Below are 21,549 nucleotides of genomic sequence, written 5' to 3'. Positions count from 1 at the left end.
CCTACTTTCACTGTCCACACACACACACACACACACACACACACACACACACACTCCCCTTGCTGTCAGAGAGATAAATCTCTGTTGGTGGATGGAAAGAAATGGAGCCCGGGCTCTGCTGGGAAAATGAACTCACAACTATACTTAATCATTTACCTCCACTTCTCCTCTCTAAATAGTCTCTTCCCCTCCCTTTCTCTCTCTCCTTTTCTCATTTGAACTGAGGAATTGCTGCAATCTCAAAATCACATCCTGACGTTTCCTGAAACAAATGCCTCTCAGCACTTTGTGATTCATCGGGAAGCATCAGGATTCCCGTAGATCAGCGGCCGAGGGGGTGGGCGGGTGGGCGGGGTGAAATTACATTTCATGGTTTTTTGGCGTTGGACTGCTGTTACATAATTTGTGCTAATGTGAGTGAAAATAAGTGCAAAGGAAGATTGTACTCTTCACTGATGAGGTAACACCTGATGCAGCTTCAAACAGCATAATAATGCGTTAACCTTGAGCGTTTTTATTATATATTATTATATTATATTGGGCCTGGTAGAGAAAAAGATTAGATTAAATCTTCACAGCTCATGTGACTGATGTCAGAGCTTTGTCTTCTATGGTGAAAGTGAACCTATTGTGCTAGTTTTTATTCTCTGCTATGATATATATCCTGTCACAGCGGTGGATGCTTATCTTCAGCAGGGCCAAAGTGTGAGAGCTTGAGATTACCGTATGTACAAAAAAATCTTGGATCTGCACGATATCAGAGCAGAAACCTCAGACCTGGATTATACTCTGTAGGGTGGACATGGACAGCTGGAGATCCACTGCCTGGGAGCGTGTGTGGTTGTAACGTCTGCGCAGTCATAGCCACAAATGTCTGCGCACTCTCTCGCTCACTGTCCAATGGCGAGCTTTCCGTCAGTGGAATAAGGTTGGACGAATATATCGACTATCGACGAGGCTGAGGCTATCGTCGATCATTTTTACAAAGGCGATTTATTTATTGCCCATGAGCAAGTTTGCTAATGATGTTCGTTGAAGCTAACAGAAATGTCTCTTCCAGCGAACATAAGAAAAAAATCTCAGACATAAAATCTTTTGTGTGATTTGGTGCATCTTTATTGCACATCACACGGCTATAAATAAATAAAGGAATAATCCAAACAGTAGATACATTAATACTGAAACAAACAAGAAAAGAAGGTCAAATATTTCCTCCAAACAAAACGTATAAATTCTTTGACAGGAAAACGAGCAGGTTTATCAGGTTTTAGCAGCGTGCACAGCTGGTTAACGATATTAGCAGCGGTGCTGAAGATGTGTTCTGAAGGCGTGCTCGTGGCCGGTATACACAGATGTTTCCGTGCCATGTGTGACATCAATGGGAAACGTTTTTCATGCATTTTCCATCAAACCTGTGGATTGTCTCCATCTATGACCTCCTCGCTGAGCTAACAGTCCACTTCTATCTGCGCCTTCTCCTCCAGGCTGCAATTTAGGAATTAGTTCATCCATGTTTGGACTTCTTCTGTGTTGTAAACGCGCACGTGCATGGTTACATTGCTCCGCCACTCAAGAAGTCTGTGCATGTGTGAATATATCGCCTATCGTCGGTTATTGGAAAGACAATTTTTACATATCGCCCAACCTTACAGTGGAACCCAAGTGGACTGACTAAATCGTGTGTTTACAAGGCTCAGCCAATCAGAAGAAAGTTGGCACGATTTAATGTTTCTGGGTGCTGATGCTTAATACAGTGTGCCATTTTCAGGTACCCGATATAACTGAATGTAAATGCATGTAAGACTCTTGGTTTGAAAAATCAGTTTTCCAGAATTAAACTTTATTATGTATGTAAGATGCATCCTAACCCTAAAGCTGTGTCCACACTGGAATCGCTTTGAGGCTCACGGCTGGTCGCTTGCAGATATTCCAGGCTCTTGTTGCCTGGGTAACCCTCTTGTATATATTTACCACAAGGTCATGTGTCAACCATGTGTCGGTATCCTGTATTTCTCTGATAGCTGCTTGATTAGCTCACCTGGAAACTGGGCCTGGTGTCACCAGCAGTTATTTTGTCTGTAGTTGCATGAAATTGCTGAATATTCACGTTCTATGATCTCTGGTCACGCCCATCGAGGATGTAGCCTAACGCTACCACAGAGTGGTTCACTGATGATGTGGAAGATGAAAGGGGCCAAAATGTGGGTCAAAGATTTGATTTAAAAGGGAACATCTTCACATTTCTGGACCTGTTTGTTTAGCATGTGACCAAGCTCTAACTTAACCGTAACTCTAAGGTTGGCCTATAAGAGCTAAAACAGCTTATTTCAGGCAGGAGATGAACTGAGGGACTGCACAAAGGCCTACTATACGATAATAGGCAATATTTTAAACTGTGGAGTTTGCAAAGCTAGTAAAGTCAAAGAATACAACTGATCTAGAAATAAGCAAACTAGTTTAGGTTAGCCAGATAAAAATATGTGTGCAAAGTTCGCTGTAAGTCACATCCAGTATAAGTCAAGTCAGCAGTCACATTAATTCAAGGTTAATGCTTACAGGAAGATCACATTAACATTTCAGAACTGCTACTTTGTCTTTGGAAAGATCAGAGCGGCACAAACAGAAGCAGTAATCAGTAACTGCAGTTTATCATCAGATTTACAAGGAAGCAGCTTTCTGTGTTTGCATGTAAACAACAGTTTCTGAAAAGAAAAGCATACGCTGTGTAGGACCCACAGGTCCTGACAACTCTGGCTCAGTTTTTTTCTGTAATATGTTAATAAATAAAAGTAGAATATTTGTGTTTTTTGCACTTTTTATTCACAGAAAATAAACCTTCAGTTTGAAGATGTGAGTTTGGACTCTTGAAAATTGTGTTTGGAAAATTATAAATTCGATTCCTACAGTGCAAAGAGTTATTTGCATAATCACACTAATAATTGATACAAAATCTTCATACAAGACTTAAAAGAATTCAGCCTTCTGTACAAACAAAGAGCTCTATAATCCAGTTTATAATTATCCCAGGAAAAAAAAAAGAGTACAGTTCACTGGAAATGCAAGACCACGATTGGAGAATAATTACAGAAAATTAATTGCTAAATGTTCAAGAAGAGTATTGACCAGGATGTTCAGAGTTACAGGACAGTTAATCACAGAATAACCACTGGAAGCAGACTTCTGACGAAACATTGATTTTGTCGATTGAGTTTGTCCTGAGCAGACCTCAAACTGATCAATGATTGAAGGCTGAAAACAGGAGGGAGCTTCTGTCACTGCAGCATTAACGTGTCCTGGACACAAACAGCATCATGTGACTCACCATATTATCTGAAGCCAGCAGAGGTCTCATGGCATCACAGGGCAATGAGCACACATTCAGAAAAGCCTGATGTGCAGTAAATAATAACACACCAGGAAAGGTCTGGTCTGTAGGTTAATGTTTTATCTTTGCTCTCATTAGTCTTCTAGCAAAGATTCAATTTGGTGCCTCAACGATGCAATTTCCCAGTGGGATGAGCCTTTTGGACAAAATATCATACAACATTATTTCGGGTTAGAATTATGAATGATCAGTTATGACTGAAAAGCTAGTACAAAGAATGGCTTTTCCTCTACTGGCTGGCTCCAACAGTGTTTAGTGTGTTTAGCTCAATAGCACTGCTAAAATGCTGTGGCCTCTATAACTAATAACTGTGCAGTGGGTGTTTGTTTTAATAAGTTTTTATAATGACACTAAAGCCCAACCAATTTATTATTGGCTAATAGTAACTATTTCCTGAACTACATCAGAGTTTAATGGGCTTTTAGCCGTGTCATGGGTGTTGATGTGTAGTTTTCCCACCAGAGGGCACTCTGTAACTTCCCTGTTAGCATCACGTGTTGGGAACGCCACAAACAGAACAACCATCTGTACCAAGCAGAGCTGGTAGATAATCCTTTACTTGAGTACTCAAATCACTTTGCACAACATTGAGCCATATATATGTTGAAGTGCTTTCTGTTTATAATTCACACTCCAGCGAATGCGTCTGAAAGCAACGTGGGGCTCAGCATCTTGCCCGAGGATATTTTGGCGTGCAGACTGGAGCAGACAGGGATCGAACCACCAGCCTTCCAGTTACCCTTTGCTGTTTCTGTGTTGGCTAATCTTCCTGTGTAAACTAACCAGGCATGGATTTTGAGCTGTCTTGAAATGGGTATGATTGGCTTAGGCAGCCACGGTGTGACATACTAAATCCATCATGCTGAATCCCATCAAAGGGGAAAAAACCAAAACAAAAAGGACTCACACCGAGAGGACAGCAGAGGCTGTCTGTCAGTTTGCATGTTTTTGTCGCGCCTTGGAAGGGCGCTCCGTGCTCCTATTAGTCAGCACCATGAACATCTTGTTGAAATTGTCATGAGTGAGAGAATTATCTGGACTGGCTGTTAGAGGCTGTTGTCAATCATAAAAGAAAATGAATAATAAAATGAGTTTTGACAGTGCAAGGTCTGACTTTCTAAGATACTGAGTGTGTAATGAACACTGACTGTATAACCCAACTGACCTTTTGCCCTTCAGGCTGTATTAGAGAACAGCCTCTGAAGGTCTAGATCCGACGCACTCCTGAAGTTCATGGAGATTCAAAAGCTCTCTGATGTTGAAGGTGAGCTGCAAAGTGTGAGCCTTGAAATTTAACCGTTAGGACCTTAATCCATCCTGATTTCAGAGGGACGCCTAGAATGCGACTCCGGATTCAATTCAGATTCCTTCAATTCCTCTGGCAGAACGAGGCTCAGCGCGGGGCAGCTGCAGTGACGGTTAAGAGAAGAGACGGGACAAGCTTCCAGAATCTGGTATTCCCAGGAAGTCTCCCAACCAAGAACTAACCACACCTGACCTGCTGAGCTTCCAAGTTTGGATGAGGGCGGTTTGGCTGACCATGAGTTTGGTGAAATTCTGACTTGTGTTCGTGCAGTACATTAGTTTTGAACAATGATGTGTCCATCATCTGTGTAGCTTAGCCATCACGTGGCTCATTCAAAGGCTGTAATGCTGCTGTCCTGTCATATCATCACTGAGTAATGACGGCCATAACAGCTCAGACCCTGTTAAGGTGAAGGACAGGACTGCACAGAGGGTTAACACTGGCAGCAGGTGTGTTTGTGTTCTGCACCCTGGAAAGTTGTGATTTGTGAAAATAAACCTTTTAAGTGTAACTGCATTCCCATTTATTTAACTCATTGGCAAGATTGAACTTTAAATGAAGCTAAACTGACAAATCATTTCCAGCACACAAACACAACACGCTGCTACATTTAAAATGAATTCCTTTGGGATCCAAAGCATCTGGGAGCTCTGGGACTATTTTATTTGAAGTCAAAGCTCAGTTTAGCAGACCACAAAGGCAGGAAAAAGCAGCCAAAATGCAAAATAAAGCTGCTGCAAATAGACAATAAACAACCAATGGGAGTCCCACACTGACCATGAGGAGGTCGTGTTTTCTCTCTTGCTGGTGAAAGACTCTAACTGATCACAGGATGCTATAAAGCGAAAACATCGGGATGTAAATTGACCACAAAGACAAAAACGGCCAAAAAGAGAGATGAAGCAGTTGCAAAGGGACAATAAATGACCAGAAGGGGACACAGTAGTTACAAAGAGGTGCAGCTATAAATGGAACAGGACCACATAGGGCTAAAACAACATCACCGAGCCAAACGCAGCCCAAAGGAGATGCACCAAGAGATCAACAATGAATCTGATCATCAGGTTGTTTAAATACTGGAATTGGAATCGGGTCTCATGTTATTGTGGCGTGCTGCTTTTCCTTACTCAGTGTATTGGCACTGCACCATCAGCGTTGAGGTTTATTCGGTCCGCACATGAAACTTCTGCCTGCACTGTTCCAGATATATTCAGTATGTGACATGAAACGTGGAATACATCAAACTGTCTGCGGTGCACGAAAACCCTGTGGTGTTCCTCCAGTTTGGAGCTTATATTAAAGTGAGCGGCTTCTTCAGAAGTGCCACTTAACAGAAAAAACAACCTTTTCCACATGCAGCGAAAAGATTAAAAGTGGAAAATCCTCGATTTTCGATTCAGAGCTAGATGGTATGATGTGTGGAAGCTTTTCTGTCAACAATAAAATATCTTTAAAGGAGGAAGTGTGGACTACCAAAGCGATGGAGCTACATTAACAGTTCCAGCTGTATCTGTTTTTGGTCCCCTGTGAAAAACCCAGAGTAGTCTCTACTGTGCCTACTGAGTTTGAATGTTAGTGGAAAAGTTTGCAGACTATGATGTTGAAGCCCAAAGAACTGTGCACGGGCTGGATCTGAGATCTAACTGATTAATCGCAGACTGGCCGCTCTGTGTGCATACTGTGTGTTATCGTCCATTTTATTCTAAATGGGGCAATAAATTAAAAATAAATATAAAGAATCTAGTGACTGAGACCATAAACTCATTAGGAAAATGTTTGCTGTGGTCATAAATCATTTTCTTAGAGATCTCTGCACAATCTGCCTTTCTCTTTGCAGCTGTAGAAGTCTCCCCCTGCTGGCCATTAGAAAGAATGCAGTTTTAGCGCACTTCCACCCTCCATCCTTTGTTTATATTTAGTCTATAGCTGCAGCATTTGGGATAGAAGTTTGTTGTCTTTCCAGAGGGTGTAGAAGTATTTTGAAGACAAGTAGTATGAAACGAATTAAATTTTGATAGATGTATAGGTAGGCCTGCTCCAGAGGACGCCGGAAAGTTGCTCAGAAATAGCAGGCGAGTGTACAACAGCGGAGGGGCTCTAAAAGAGTCTTAATAAAACCTCTGACCTGCTGTACTGTCCAGAAGCGGACTTTGTGGATATGACTGTGCAGTGTGGAGGCGGCTGGAGCACGGAGAAACAAACACGAGCGCTCTTGTGTGTGAATGTGTGCATGATTCTGTACTCTGCGAGTCAATTGTCGTATTATTTATGCAGTCCATGTGGGTGGGCAGTGCAGAGCCAGAGGGCACAGCATGTTTACACTGAAAGAGATGGAGAGAGATCCTCTGCTGTGCTATCAAACACGCATCATCTGCTTTCTGCATTTCAAGTAGCCGAGCAGCTGTTGTCCTTTAACTTTTTCTCTTATTGTTACTCTTTATTTTTAACATTGGTTTCCCTCCAAACAGAGTACAGAATTTAACTGAATTGTGAGCGAATCCAGTGCCGAGTATTGGAAACTTTTCTGACCCCAGTGATACCAGTGAATAAATCATTCCCACTGATAGCAGACTGATAGAGTGACTCAGTCTTTTTGCATTTTTTTTGCCGTCTGATGCAGCAGACGGATGCATGCTTTGAAGACAGCAGCAGACCTCCAGTAGATCCTGAATTTGAAGCAACCACTTCAAAGGTGACAACATTTCCAGTGGACAGCACACTTTTGTGCCGCGTTCTCCACCCACACTCACGACCCACGATGGGTGCATGGAAAATTTTGATGTTGACGGTAAACATTTACAGTTTCTGTGCTTTCTGGAGCTATACCAGCTATCTGTTAAAAAGTACATAAAAAATCTGCAGCGTTCATCCTCTTCTGGAAGTGAGAAGGAGGAGGGGGGAGGTGCAAGTGGGAGATGCAACTCCTCAGCCACTCCACAGACACCCACAATCCACCAGATTCTTTCTCTGCTTCTCTGAGGAAGCGCAGACCTATTTCTCCTCACTTTTCTGTCCCTCCTGTTGTTTATCTGCCAGCAGCCTTCAATAAGACCCCCCCCTCCCTGGGCCAGTAAACCTGACCTGTGACCCCATAACAAGGAGAGAAGTGTTGGTGTTAAGTTGTCAAATCATCCGGAGGACAGTTACCCACGATCCACAGCCAGAGGGCAGGAGGCATTCAAAAACATGTTTTCCTTGGAGTAAACTGAACAAAGATGTTGCTGACCTGCCGACCTCGCTTTGTAAAAACCTGATTTGATCTCAGAGGAGCAATAATGTTCCACACTGCACTGCTTCATTTTCTCTCTTTTTCTTTCTCTAATATAAAAAGAAAGACACAGAGTGCAGTGCTTTAAGGGTTAGACTGATAGCTGTGCTGCTGTTGGCTGGACAGTACTGTGCAGAAGTCTTGAGTCACCCCTCATTTCTTTATATTTTGGTAGAAAAATGGAAAAGAAGTACAGTAAGTTATTGAATGGAAATGCAGCGTAATGAGCCTGACGGTCAGTGTTTCGTATGTCTGCCTTTATTCTTCAGCATAGCCTGATTCTCTCAGCCAAGCTTTCTTATCCTTTCTTTAAGTCGTCTTCAGGAATAGTCCAAGTCCAAAGCTCTTCGTTAAATGTTGGCCGGCTTTAATCTCGTCCTCAGTCGAGATGATCCCGACTGCTGAGGTCCCGGCTCTATAGGGTCGCTGATCCATGATTAATAGTTTTCCATTGTGTGTCTTTTCTACCCAAGTGTGCTTTTACTGCATTGGCAGAGTGTTTGGGATCACTGGGACAAATGAAGCTGTTTCCAGTTAAATGTTATCCTGATGTTTATTCTCTGCATTCGTTATTCCATCAGTTTCGATAAGTTCCAAACACCACTGGCTGAAGTGCAACCACGACCCACGGCAGAGGCTCCACCATGTTTTAGGCTCTCACTGTTATGGCGCTCTTATGAAAACATGAGAGCAAAATGTAGTATTTTGGTCCAGGCAACCCAAAATGTGATGTCCATATATGTGGACGGCAGGTCCTTGGAGGTTAAGAATGGCTTCTTAACAACCAAGACCGTTTCTCACAAGCCATCAGTGAACGGTATGTGGATCAACTGCAAGGCGATACGCATTCTTCAGGTCCTGCATGAGAACTTGGCTGGATTTTTTCCCGCTGTCTGCCAAATCAGATATGTACAGCTACCGGCTGTGGCAATCCTTTGTGACAAGGGAGCAACCGAGAGTAGCTTATTCTTCTTGAGGCCATTACTGTTCATCTGCTCTAGATTTTTTTTTAAGGCCTGCCTCTTCTTCCTTCTTCCTTTGTCCTTCACTTGCCTGGTTCCTAAAACGCTGAAGGGCACACTGTACACCATACTGAGATGTGGTGTGCTAATAGCTCTCTGCTAATCACCTTGTTGGTGCAAAAATACTATTTTCTGTTTGCCAAGCTGTGTTGTGTTGGACAGTTTTTTGCAGATTCAACAAAAGAAATGGGAAGAAATGATGTGTTTGTTGCCAGGCTGGCTGCTAGTAACAAAGATCTCATCTTTGAAAGACCAAACTCTGTTGAACAGTTGTTTAAGACCACTTAAAAAAATTACATGGAAATCTGGCTTCCTGTAAGCAAAATATAAAGAAGGGGTGTCTCGAGACTTTGCCCAGAACTGTAATACGCATACTTGTAATCATGTTTAGTAGTGGACAATATATGCATGTTACTTTATTTAGAATGTTTTTAAATGGTCTTGTTTTTAGAGGTAACAGTTTTTAAATATGTTTTTCGTATAGAAGCTAGAAGAGTCACTATGCTAAAGAATTAACACATGAACTGAAATAAAAATCTGAATGCATGCCGTGCACTATCAAAAGTAAAACAAAAGTGCCAAATATACAGGAAGTGTATTTAGAGTCAGTGCCTGCAGCCATAAAAATGGCTTTAATTCCAAAACAGATGATACAAATTTTTGATTCCTTGATTTAAACTTTAGCGTGGTGGTGCATCATGTGGATAGAAGAAGAATAAAAACACAATAAATCTCCTTAAATTGCCCACTCCAACAATAGAACTCATTTTGTTCTTTTTTATGAGTTTTTGGACAACATCGGAGCTCCACTGCACAGAGGAGGAAGCTACGGTATATCAGGCTTTAATGCATTACAGCTACATATTAGTAGACTGTGATTTATTTTTAAATGAGATTAACTGATAATTAAAGATTGTATCTGTGTGTAATAGCAGTGAAAAAAATGTCCCCTCGTAAGCTCCTGAAATGCTAAAAGAAGCAGGTAGATTGCCCAGAGCTGTGTTCACAGTTTACATAGCAGGCAGTTGTTCCAGATGTTCCAGACACTCATGTGCAAAGTTGAGTTTCCCCGGGGCCGTGACTTCAGATGGCGTGTGTGAGCTGCTTCCGGAGACGAGATAAGAGCCGTAGTCGGTTCCCAGCCTCCCCGCCGATCCACTCTGCTGATCGACGTCCTTAATGAAGCATCTATCAGCAGAGCTTGGTTAGCTCAGGTATGCAGCGTGCTCAGACTGGTTCTTGGCACGCTCCTGCCCAACACTGTAGGTCTGTGTACACTGTAATTATAGAGCACTCCCTCCCTCATGGTGCTTTTGTTATCATTGGCGCTTACCTTCATGCCTGCAGGCACAGAAAAACAAAAGATGATCCAGGATGAATTCACTCGAATAACATTTGGCAAACTATAAAACTAAAAGCAAATCGCTGTCTGTTGATTGCAGGTATATTTCTATAAGGGAATGCGTGCCTGGATTATGCAAGTCACAGCCGGAGTAAATGAAAAGAAAATGCAAGTTTCCTGTTTGGTTATACATTAAACTAGTTGAAGGTCTGAACCTAATCTTCAGTGTCGAGCGGTATCACAGAGTTGTGTGTGAATAAAATACTAAATCATTTTCCTCGGTGAACAACAGCGCAGTGTTGGCGTAACCTTCACTGTCATTTACTGCAGTAATGCTGCAGGGCAAAAGTGGTGCTACTGACTGACCCAAATGTTACCCACAGCAAAGTTTTGTGGGAGCATGTTGCCTCACAGCCTCGACTCATAGCTGAGTTAGTTCTGCCTCTTATGGGCCAGATGTGACGTGTGTTAAGACATTTGGGCCACTGTCCAGATGTGGCCAAGGCAATAATTCCTGCAACACAAGTCAAGCACTTCACTTCATTGGCAGGTTATTGGAAATAAACCTGTAGGTACAGTGTAATCTGCATACATGACCTTTAGCTATAAGGACATATTGAAGGTTAGTTGCTTTATGTAGACTTGTTGCAGGCTTTCAGTCAGGTTACTGAGTGATATTTTTAAGCTTTACACTTTGATTCTGTACCTTTATAGTTATCCCTTGAGGTCAGTGTGATGGTTATCAGCACATCCTTTACATCCTGGAAATAGTGAGTTGGACCTGTAGTGGATTTAACTGGTTTGTCCTTTATTTGGCCCAATCATCTGTACATAGCTAATAGGCACTTGCTCGTGTCATTTAACATGTTATTTCTCTTATAAGGACACATAGACTAAAAATCTAAGTCTCTTACCCCAATCCAAAGCCATCAGATACTCTATGGCAGGAGTGTCCAACTCCAGTCCTCGAGAGCTACCGTCCTGCAGCTTTTAGATGCATCCCTACTGCAACACAGCTGAATCAAATGGTTGGATGCCATTACATTTGGCAAAGCTGTTGTGTGCCGCAACAAGGATGCATCTAAAAGCTGCAGGACGGTAGCTCTCGAGGACTGGAGTTAAGGTATGTGACTTTTGGCTTTTGCACATTCTTCTCCCAGGTCTTGGCAATTGGCTGAAAAAAAAAGGTCTACCAAAAGCAAAAAACACTTAACTTATCTAACAACTGTTAGTTCAGCTTCTGGTACAGTTATCTAGTACATGTATGAAACATCATGTGTTTCCTGGACTGGATAAGAGATGCAGTCTTATTCTGTTCTAGCTGCGTTTTTAGTCTGATTATGGTCCAACAGCAGACACGTATTGCTGACCAGTGGCAGGTGTATTCGGGCTATGCAAAAAGCCCACCCTGTGAAAAACTGATCCTCACGTCTTTTTGAATTCCACAGTTTTTTCTTTTTTTTAAAGCTTCTTCTCCCACAAAGCTTCTGTCTTGTGTTCTTGACAGCAAGTAAGGCGACACCGCTTCTTTCCCTCTGTCATTTCTCCTCTTTCTACCTTTCTCTCTCTCTGAAGGAGCTCAACTCTTTTCTTGCAAAAGCCAGAGGAGGACAGCAGGGAGAGGTGGGGGCTGAAATCAGAGCCATTGCCTTGGAGGTGGAGGCGATTTATAGCATGTTTGTGCAGGAAGAGGAGGAGGAGCGGTGGGAGGAGAGCAGGCAGAGTGAAGGAAAGGAGGGCACGAAGCAGTGACAGAGGGTGAAGAACTGGGACAAAAGTCTGTCGAGAGAGAAAAGAACTCTGGAGTTTATTGTTGGAGCTTTGAAAGAGGAGGATTAGAAGGAGGGAATGAGGAGGGCTTGATTCACTCCATGCAGCTGAATTTGGATTTGCAGCCACATGCTGAGTGCAGGAGAGGAAAAACGCAGGTACGACGACAGGGTAAAGGTCGCGTCTGCTCTTTCTGCGTGTGTGTTTTAAAGGTTTTATACTGGCTTGTTTCTGCATCGTCCGTCTGCTCTGTTTATGTATTCAATTCAAGAAATTATAAGACGTAAAGGAAACTGTGAAAAGTTACAGGAGTGAAATAACCAACATGCAGCGCTGTTAGCAAAGCTTTAAACCCATCTGTGTTCGGTCCCATTGTCATTCAGCTTCTTCTCCTCAGGTTTCTGCGTTTGTGTCCAGAGCTGTGTTTTCACAGACAAAATGCATTTACTCGTTTGTCTTTGGGACGTTATTATAAGGCACCTTATAATACACCTGCTGAGTACTGTAGGTGGTGGAGGATTTCATTACATTCAGACATGCTGTGTGATCTTGCCTCTGTTGGTTTCGTCCTCGTGGATGTTTTTGATTTACTTTGTCCTGGGTTTTCACATTTGTCACTTACGCTTCTGCCCTGCCGTAAAATGAAGCTGAACGTAATATAGTTGGAGAGTGTGCAACGCTGAAAAGTGACATTCAGAAACTCTGCAGTGACATTTATTTCTTAAAAGGGTAGCCCTGTTTCTAAGCATAGGTTTCATTTCTCTGTAGCAAATACTGTAAACACATTTGCTTTAAACTCTTAACTCTGAGCAACACCAACTTTCTGTGGCCTTTGTCTCAAATACTGTTATAGAAACTATTCCTACACCCATTCTTTGTCTCTATATATGGTTAGCCATGCACCCTCGCGAGGATTTGTGTGTGAATAGTTATTAGGTTTTCAACGTCTTTACCATCATGACAATGATTAGCTGAGCTGAGGGTTAGGGGTAGCTTTACCTTAGTCTGTGGAATTTTCCAGTATACATCGATCCCAAACGTAAACTCAAGAACAATAAGGCCACAGATGCATATCAGAGACTTGGTTTGAGTTATGTTATAGTTTCTGTTTGTTTTAGACTGTTTGTTTAGCATGTGCTACATTTGTTATACATGTCTCCCAATAAGTATATTTATTCAAGCACTATGCAAGTTGGTTGTATTTACTGATGTATTTAAATGGGAAATGTATTTCCATCGTGAAATAAGCGTGGATTGCACAGTTTAATGGATGGAGGATAATGGCACCATTGATCTACAGCTTTGAAGCTTCAGATGTCACTGTGTGTGAAATCTCACAGGAGAATAAAAGCTTCATAATGCAAAGAAAACAGGAAGAAGATGGGTTGAAGAGTGGGGCGGGACTTGTTGCTCAAGTTTTTGAAAAATTTTAAATTAACATTTTTAAAAAGGAAATCTAATGTTACTTAGCATGTAACATGCTCTGCAGGACTACATGACAAATTTAAGAACCAAACAGTATTTAAAATATGTTCAGTTAACTGTACTGCAGATTGCCACAATTCTAGAATTCTGCATTAGTGAGAGGAGCTAAGTAATAATCAACAGTATGAAAAATGTAAATGAAAGTTAATTTATGTTTTAAACTTCCAAGTCAGGAAGAAAATTTAGGGATATATTAGAAAAATAAAAAGCTGAATAATTCTTCCACCACAGCAATAAATCACACTAGAGTTCTTTTTTTGTATGAAGGATTGGAGTAAAACTCTTCAGTACTTTGAGTCATTTCTGACATGAACCTCCCAGCGTTAATGTCGAGGCTCCAAAACTACTCGCACTGATTGGCAAAGGTTCACAGTTTGATTGAGGATTGGGGTCATTACACATGACGCTGAGAACTCTTTATATTAGCAATGATTAAGACACATAGTTGTATTTGAAAAAATAATGTCTATAGCTTACTAAACGTTTTTTAAAGTGTAAAATGAAAACTGTGGCTCAGCTCATCTGTGAAAGAGCGAGACAAAGACACAGAGAGAGAGACAATGGATCGTTGTCAGTCTGTGGGAGTACAGGGAAATGAAATGAAAAAGGTCGTTCCTGGTCACAAACCCACTAATCCCACCTCAGCTTACTCTGATACATCACAAAGAAACACCCTTAACCTGACAGAGCAGCCAGCGCAGTGACAGTACAGCAGATTAAATCCTGACCTAATGGAATCAAAGGAAAATGGATGGGGAATGAGCAGTACCTGACTCAGGAATGATTACGGCATCTCTGTAAATAATTAACAATAATAATGATGAAGTGAGGAGCAGAAATGTTCAGAAAGGACAAAGTGTCTGCTCTGAACTGACATTAAATTTGCTATGCTAATTTGTTAAATGGCATGAAGCTGTAAATAGAACTGAGGCTGATGGGAATGCTGGAATGCAGGAGGAAAAAGCTCGGGGGCGAGAGTTTCTTCACTCCATCTTCTGGCTCCATGACAGCACCAACTTTTCACAGCATCAGCTTGTCGAGATTTTTCTCTAGAACCAACAACGACAGCCTTATTGCCAAAAGAAGAAAGGGCATGTGTTCCCTAAAGTTTATTTTGACCGTCAATAAATACTAAATAATAAAAGTATTACAAGTGCTGACATTGGCATCGATATTGAAACTCCATGAATGTAACGCTGTCTATCCTTTGCAGCAGCTGGCCGAGTGGACAAACAGTGGCTAATGGCCTCCTCCTCCTCCCTGGGTTTTGTTGAGCTAGAGCAAAAAGAAAAGATATTGTGTGTGATCATGTGTATCAGCACAAAATTATAAAATGAAAGTTTTCAGAAAGTGTGGCCGCGGGGACTGGCATTGTGGTTGATGTTAATCATGGTAGAAACAAAATATCAGCATAGAAGTCTCCCTGTCGATGTCCAGCGAGCTATCCCCGGTAGTTTCACCGTTCAAGCTGTGCTCTCTAACTCTTCAACGTGTTATTTCAATCTGTTTGACTAAACGCTGCAAAGGCGCCTTAAATATGATCTTTTTCATTTGGGTCCTTGACCTTGGCTGCTTCACATAACTGCCGCAAACGCACTTCTGCACCAAGTTGTTTAAAACTTTAAAAATATTGCCCACCGCCTGCCTGAGAGGCAACAGTTACTGTATAACTGCTTTGATATTTATGAGTTTAAAGATATCGAGAGGCTGTGTCCATCTTAACATTTTACGAGAATTTTTTAGCAGCTATTGAATCCATCCAATAAGGGTTGTTCATATTTTAGTGGCAGTTCAGGTGAATCAACCAAAGGAGCGACAGGAATGTTAATGTTAACTTAATGCTACAGGATTTAAGCACAGAATGAATGATATCAAAGTAATTATAAATCATTTTAAATAAAAACTGCTCAAAATAATTTTTTGAATCTTTGTTGGACATATTTTTCCATTTGTATTCGTCTTTTTAAATGTTTTAAACTTGAGTTTTATTTGCTCATAGCATGTCTCCTCTCTTGCACTGAGTTGAATAATAGAGCCGGTCTGTTTTACAGAGGAAAAATCTGTGCTAAAGAAAAAGGTTTGTCTCTCAAGAGAAGCTGCAGGGAAAAGAGTGCACGTGTCTTTGAGTGCATCTCATGGAGCAGAGGGTGGAAACTGGGTGGAAAGACTCTGAAACACGATGAACATTGATGCCAGAGGGAAAAGGATGGAGAAAGTTTTCCTTTTCTTCACACTGACTTTTGACTCCGCCTCTATACAGAAATTCTGAAAAATGATGCTGGTGAACAAACCTGAGCAGCAGATTGGTGATACTGGACAAAGCTCTTAGACGGAGCTGGTTTTAGATTTCACTCAGTCTGTTGTTGCTGTCTGATTTAGTGAGTGAATGTTGACCATAGCCAAGAAAGACAGCATGTCCCAGAACGCCGGTCCAATTCTGATCCAACTTCAGAGAGGACATATTATTTCACTTCCCCATCAGGGAAAACCTTTATATAGCTTTTTATGCATTTAAACGTCCACAGACAACAGAAGCTGTGTTCTCAAACAGAAAACCCTGCTGTTGAACTACCTCAGTGCCTTGTTGGTTGCCATGGCTTTTCCCCCCACTACTTATCTGGTAGTGGGGGGAAAGTTTTGGTATGCCATCACATAAAGTATGGCAACTGCCTCGCTTTTATATACTTATACTCAAAGCCAGTCCTGTTAACTCTCAAATGTCTCACATATACAAATATCACATTTTCCAGCTGCTAGCTGCAAAAATGAACACAAGGGCTTAAAGGTCAAAGGTCAGGTTTTCTGAAAATCTCATGAATGCAATAAGTCAAGAAAGAAGACCTTTCTCTGCACTCACTGTTTATTCCCGGCTGTGCATTTAATCATGAATTATTATTAATCTCTGCCTTTTGTCCCGTCTTCCTCCCTCACCCTGGCCGCCCCTCCCTGAGCCTGGTTCTGCCGGAGGTTTCTTCCTGTCAAAAGGGAGTTTTTCCTTCCCACTGTTGCCAAAGCACTTGTTCATAGGTGGCCATGTGAGGTTTCCTCTCTTTTCCTTTGAATTATTTTAGGGTCTTTACTTTACAATATAAAGCACTTAAAGGCAACTGTTGTTGTGGTTTGGCACAATATAAATAAAGCTGAATTGAAGTGACATGGGATTTTCAAATTGTCACCATTGGTGCATCTTCTAGAAATCAGTGACCTCAACCCAAACGTTAGAGGTCAAGTTTCTCAAAATCTTGTGAATGCAGTAACTTGAGAAGAAGACAACATAGAAATTGATACCAGAGGTGTGTCTACTAATAACCTGGGGTGTAGCAGTGGTGGTTGCCAGTACTTTTTAATAATGATATCATTTAGTGAGAGGAAAAAGTACCTGCCCCGGGGAGGAAGCAAATATTCTTCACAACACTGTTCGTGCCCTCCATGCTCTTGGATAGTTTGAAGATTTCTTAAATTAGAGATCCAAAGAGCAATTTAGCCCCGAATGTTGAGATGGTTGAGTGTTCATGAAGCATGCTGAAGCTGGCAGAAGAAAAGAAAGGCACTGTTAAATGAAAAGGAAAAACTAATACGGGGCCCTCCTGCCTGCTATGAAATCAACACTTTCAATGATCAGAAGCTGGGAGGGATAATTGGGTTACTGTATATATAATAACACAGTGTGTGGTGATTGCTGCTCTCAGTTTACAGATGGTATTTCCTTGTTTTTCCTCATTACCTATTTATGGGTTAAAGAGAATCAGCTTTTACTGTTAGCATAATGTAAAGCAGTGCCTCTTCTGCCAAGGTTGTTGACAGCCATCGAGTAGTCATGTGAGGGGAGCTTTGAGCGCTCTTGAGGTCTTGTCCCTGCACGTGGGTCAGGGAGCTGAATAGAGGATGAGTGGAGTTGATTATTGGTCTCCACTCTTATCTCTCTCCTCTAATGCAGAAGCGTCTGCTGATTATTCCCTTAATCAGGACTATCCTCTTTGTGATTAGCTTAGGGCTAAAAGAGCTCCTCACTCACAACCAGGACACACCCACTGGACTAAAGCATTGCTCTGGGTTCCTAATTGCATTATCATATGTTGTGTGTGATGACTGACAGGTTTCAATAGAAGGAGAGACTGCCCGTAGGAAGAAAGCAAGAGTCAAACAAATGACGTGATCCGCTCATTTGGGCGACCGTGGCTGAGGGGGTTGGGAAGCGCATCTGTAACCGGAAGGTCGCCGGTTCGATCCCTGGGCTCTCTGTCCTGGTTGTTGTGTCTTTGGGCAAGACTCTTTACCCTCCCGCCTACCGGTGATGGCTAGAGGGGCCGATGGCGCGATATGGCAGCCTCGCTTCTGTCAGTCTGCCCCAGGACAGCTGTGGCTACAACAGTAGCTGCCTCCACCAGTGTGTGAATGTGAGCGTGAATGAATAATGGCATTGTAAAGCGCTTTGGGTGCCTTGAAAAGCGCTATATAAATCCAATCCATAATTATTATTTGAACTTTTTATTTCAACCCTTTGCAACGTTTGCCACATCAGACCCATCCACCCATCCATCCATCCACTCATTAATACATCCATCCACCCATCCATCCATCCACCCACCATCCATCTACCCACCCACCCACCCATTCATCCCTCCACCCACCCACCCATCCATCCACTCATCCATCCATCATCCATCCATCCACTCATTCATCCATCCATCCACCCATCTATTCACTCATCCATCCATCCATCCATCCATCCATCCATCCACTGATCCATCCACCCATCCATTTCATCTATCCACCATCCATTCACCCATCCATCCATCTATCCACTCATCCATTCACCCCTCCACCCACCCATCCATCCATCATCTATCCACATCAGCAGATACAGGACTCAAACCTTGGTGCTAAATATCTAGCTTCAAAATCAAGTCTGAACCCCTTAAACAAGCTTTTGAGCGTTTAGGACAAATTGTAACAGGTTAAAAGTTCTCACATGTGCAGAATGTCTCACGTCTTTTTTCCTAGCTGCTCTTTTGTTTACTGTGACGAATGAGAGGCACTTTTGAAAGTGAGTATTTTTATTAGTGCCAACGTGTGGCACATTAAGCTGACATCTGTACATTGTAGTTGTAACAAATAATCCAGGTCAGCCTCTTTGAACAGGCTCTGCTGACGGTGTCGCCTCTTTGTGGCAGCAGTTTCTACTTTTACATAATGCGACATTAAGGCCTGAAGTGTACGAATCTCAGAGTCTGTCGTTTTCTGTACAGGGACTTCAGGTTTGCATCAGTGGAGCAAGTTCAGGCGGACACGCCTCGCTCTCGTCACTTCATACACCAAACACTCCTTTAAACCTGTCCACCACGCCGACAGTCATCCATATTCTTCTCCTGCTGCTCATCCCTGATCTACAGAGTCGTTCTGCCCCATCAGTAATTCAGTAACACACTAGGTGCTTGACAGGAAAACTTTGTGATGTTTTTCAGAGGATGAATTTTACTGTCTGGTTGATGGGTTTCAGTCCTTTTTGGCGTAAATGGTTCCACCGGTTTTCCTCGGCTTTGATTTAATTTGCAGGTGAACGAAAGTGAATTGCTGCTTTGGGAACGATAGCAGAGGAATGTTTAGGAATTGTTGCTTCTCTGTGGATGCTGTGTTATCCTTTAATTTACAGCCATTAGACTGAGTTATCTGTTGTTGTGCCTCCACCCCGGTGCCACCCACACAGCCTCCGCTGTCCCTTCAGTGCTGTTCTCAGCTGCTTCGATGACAGAGGAGGCTGCAGACTGCCGCAGTCCTCCGGTGCTCCACGCTCACAGCGTTTTTACTGCTACAATTAGAGCAGAGAAAACGTTTTGTGCAGCTCCTGCAGAATCAACAAAAGCTGCCTATTAAACGCCTCTTTAGTGGCACTGCCCCTCACTTTTATTTCCTGTCTGAGTTTATGGCTGTTAGAGGCAGAAAGACCAGTACCCTGCCACGACCTATAGCTCAGCCTCCACCTTATTTACTTCCTCTCCTTTTTTCTTTTTTTGCTTTTCGCTGAATCTGGTAATCTTCTGCGTACTATGGCTTCCTTACCTCTTCCTTTTCATTTCATTCTTTACCTCCAATTACCTCTGCTCCTCTTTTTCTCTTTCCCTTTGATCGTTGTTTCTATACACCTCCTTAATCTTCTTTTCATTTCTTTTTCATTGTTTATCTCGTTCCCTAGTACTTTTCCTGTGCTTCCTTTGCCCTTTTAACTACTCTGCTTCCCTTCTTTTCCTCATTCCTTTCTTCCTATCTTCTTTTTCCTCTCCTTTTTCCTGTCTCGACTTCTCTTTTTATATATTCTTTCTTACCTTTTCCCCCTGTTTTTCCTCCTCATTTCTTTCTTTTTTCTTTACCTGTCCCTTCTTTCTTTTCTTGTTTGTTCCCACTCCCATTTCCTTATCTTTCAAACTTCTCCCCTCTTTATCTCTTTCCCCATCCTTTTGCTTCCCTCTCTCATTCTCTTTCTTTTGTCCCCGCCACACTTCTCCTCTTCCTTCTCCTCTCTTCTTAATCTTTACTCTCCCTGCTCTCCATCTCAGCTCTCCTCCTCCTCCTTTCTTCCTGTCTCAGCACCTTTCATTGCTCTTAACGACATAGAGCGCATACATCAGCCTCACTAATTAACTCATAAATCATCTCTATGTAGTTGGAAAGTTGAAATGTCTGGCAGAGTGTTGGAGAGACTTTAAACGTGCAGTGTGATCCACTTTTACAGCAGATAATTGTTGTGGTTTTAATAATGCATCACTTTAAACCATGTGAGGCTGCACCCACAAATAACAGTTTGGGGTTTTTTGTGGTTGAAGTCGTTGTAAATTCTTCAGGGTTTCTCCTTCTGGGTTTTGTGGGAATAACGTGGGGTAAAACTGAATAAACATTTGATTCCAGCTCAAACACCTGACAGAGCTCAGCTCCAATATTAAACAGTCACTTTCCCGGTAAAGTGATTTGTTAGAATGCTGTAAGATTTGAGTCAAACACATGATGGTGATGTGGGTGGAGTGGACAGTTAGCAAGGGAGGGGAAATTACGTTAGGCATGATATCCTGCTAACATTCAGAGTAACCCCCAACAGTTATTGCTCTGACAGCCTTGTTGACCCCACAGCAGCACTAAGCGCCACACGTTTGTGTTTGTTTGTTTTTTAATTTAAAAAAGCTGCAGTTGCTAAGTTAGCTCATGCATCGTGTTAGGCTGCTGTTACAGTTACCAGTTCCATATACTGCTAAAAAAAATTAAGGGAACACTTCAACATTTTTAAGTTCTGGGTGGGGCGTAGGGGCAGTGCCCCCCTTTGGCCCCCATCTTGGTGCCACTCCTGTTGTTGGGGATCGATTACCTTCTTAGACACAGGTGTGGCAGGAAGAAGAACAAAAGTTAATTCCTGATGCTAGACACAGTTGATTCAATAAAACAAAAGAACATTAAGTCTGTCTGGTAGCTGCTCTGGAGCTTTCTATCACATCACGTGGTCACATGGGTTTCCCCGCTAAAGACTGAAAAGACTTTTATTAAACATAACGTGTGTGCAGCTGATACGTGGGGATATTTCTTGCAGACAAGTTTTACATATTTGCATGTTTGGATGACAAAAAATACTCAACTTTATCAGAAATGTGTCAGCAATACTTCACGTAGTACCAGAGGTTTTGCTTTTTGGGTAATTACAACTTTGCAAATGAATGAAAAGAGGACCAAAAGACTTTCTGCAAAAAATATATTATTAAGGTTTTTAGAGAAGGTAGCAATCACTTGGCAGGCTACAGTCATGGTGTGTCGGGGTTTAGATTAAATACATATCGCCCACAAAACAACATAAAGGACGAATACGTGAGAATGCAGTCATGAGGAGTGTTAAATGGGCTGCACTTCCACATTCACCAGCTCACACCACACATCAGTGGCACCAGAGATGTTACAGAATAAGATTTTTTGTCATCTTATTTCCTTAAATAA

At 42.1% G+C, this 21,549-nt stretch overlaps 1 protein-coding gene across 2 annotated transcripts in view; it reads left to right on the top strand.

Annotated features, from left to right (window-relative positions):
* The window catches only part of large2 (LARGE xylosyl- and glucuronyltransferase 2), a 119,315-nt gene that overhangs the window by 70,512 nt on the left and 27,254 nt on the right, over positions 1-21,549 (top strand). The window contains exon 1 of one of the 2 annotated variants that reach the window (XM_005457381.4): positions 12,042-12,251. The exons of the other annotated variant lie outside the window; for it this stretch is intronic. The gene's annotated coding sequence lies outside the window, so the exon portion shown is untranslated. Of the gene's footprint in view, positions 1-12,041; positions 12,252-21,549 lie in introns of those variants that run through there. 2 annotated transcript variants of the gene reach the window in all.

The sequence above is a fragment of the Oreochromis niloticus genome, linkage group LG1 (genome assembly GCF_001858045.2).
Source record: "Oreochromis niloticus isolate F11D_XX linkage group LG1, O_niloticus_UMD_NMBU, whole genome shotgun sequence".
Taxonomy (NCBI): Eukaryota; Metazoa; Chordata; class Actinopteri; order Cichliformes; family Cichlidae; genus Oreochromis; species Oreochromis niloticus.
This window is presented reverse-complemented; position numbering and strand designations above follow the sequence as displayed.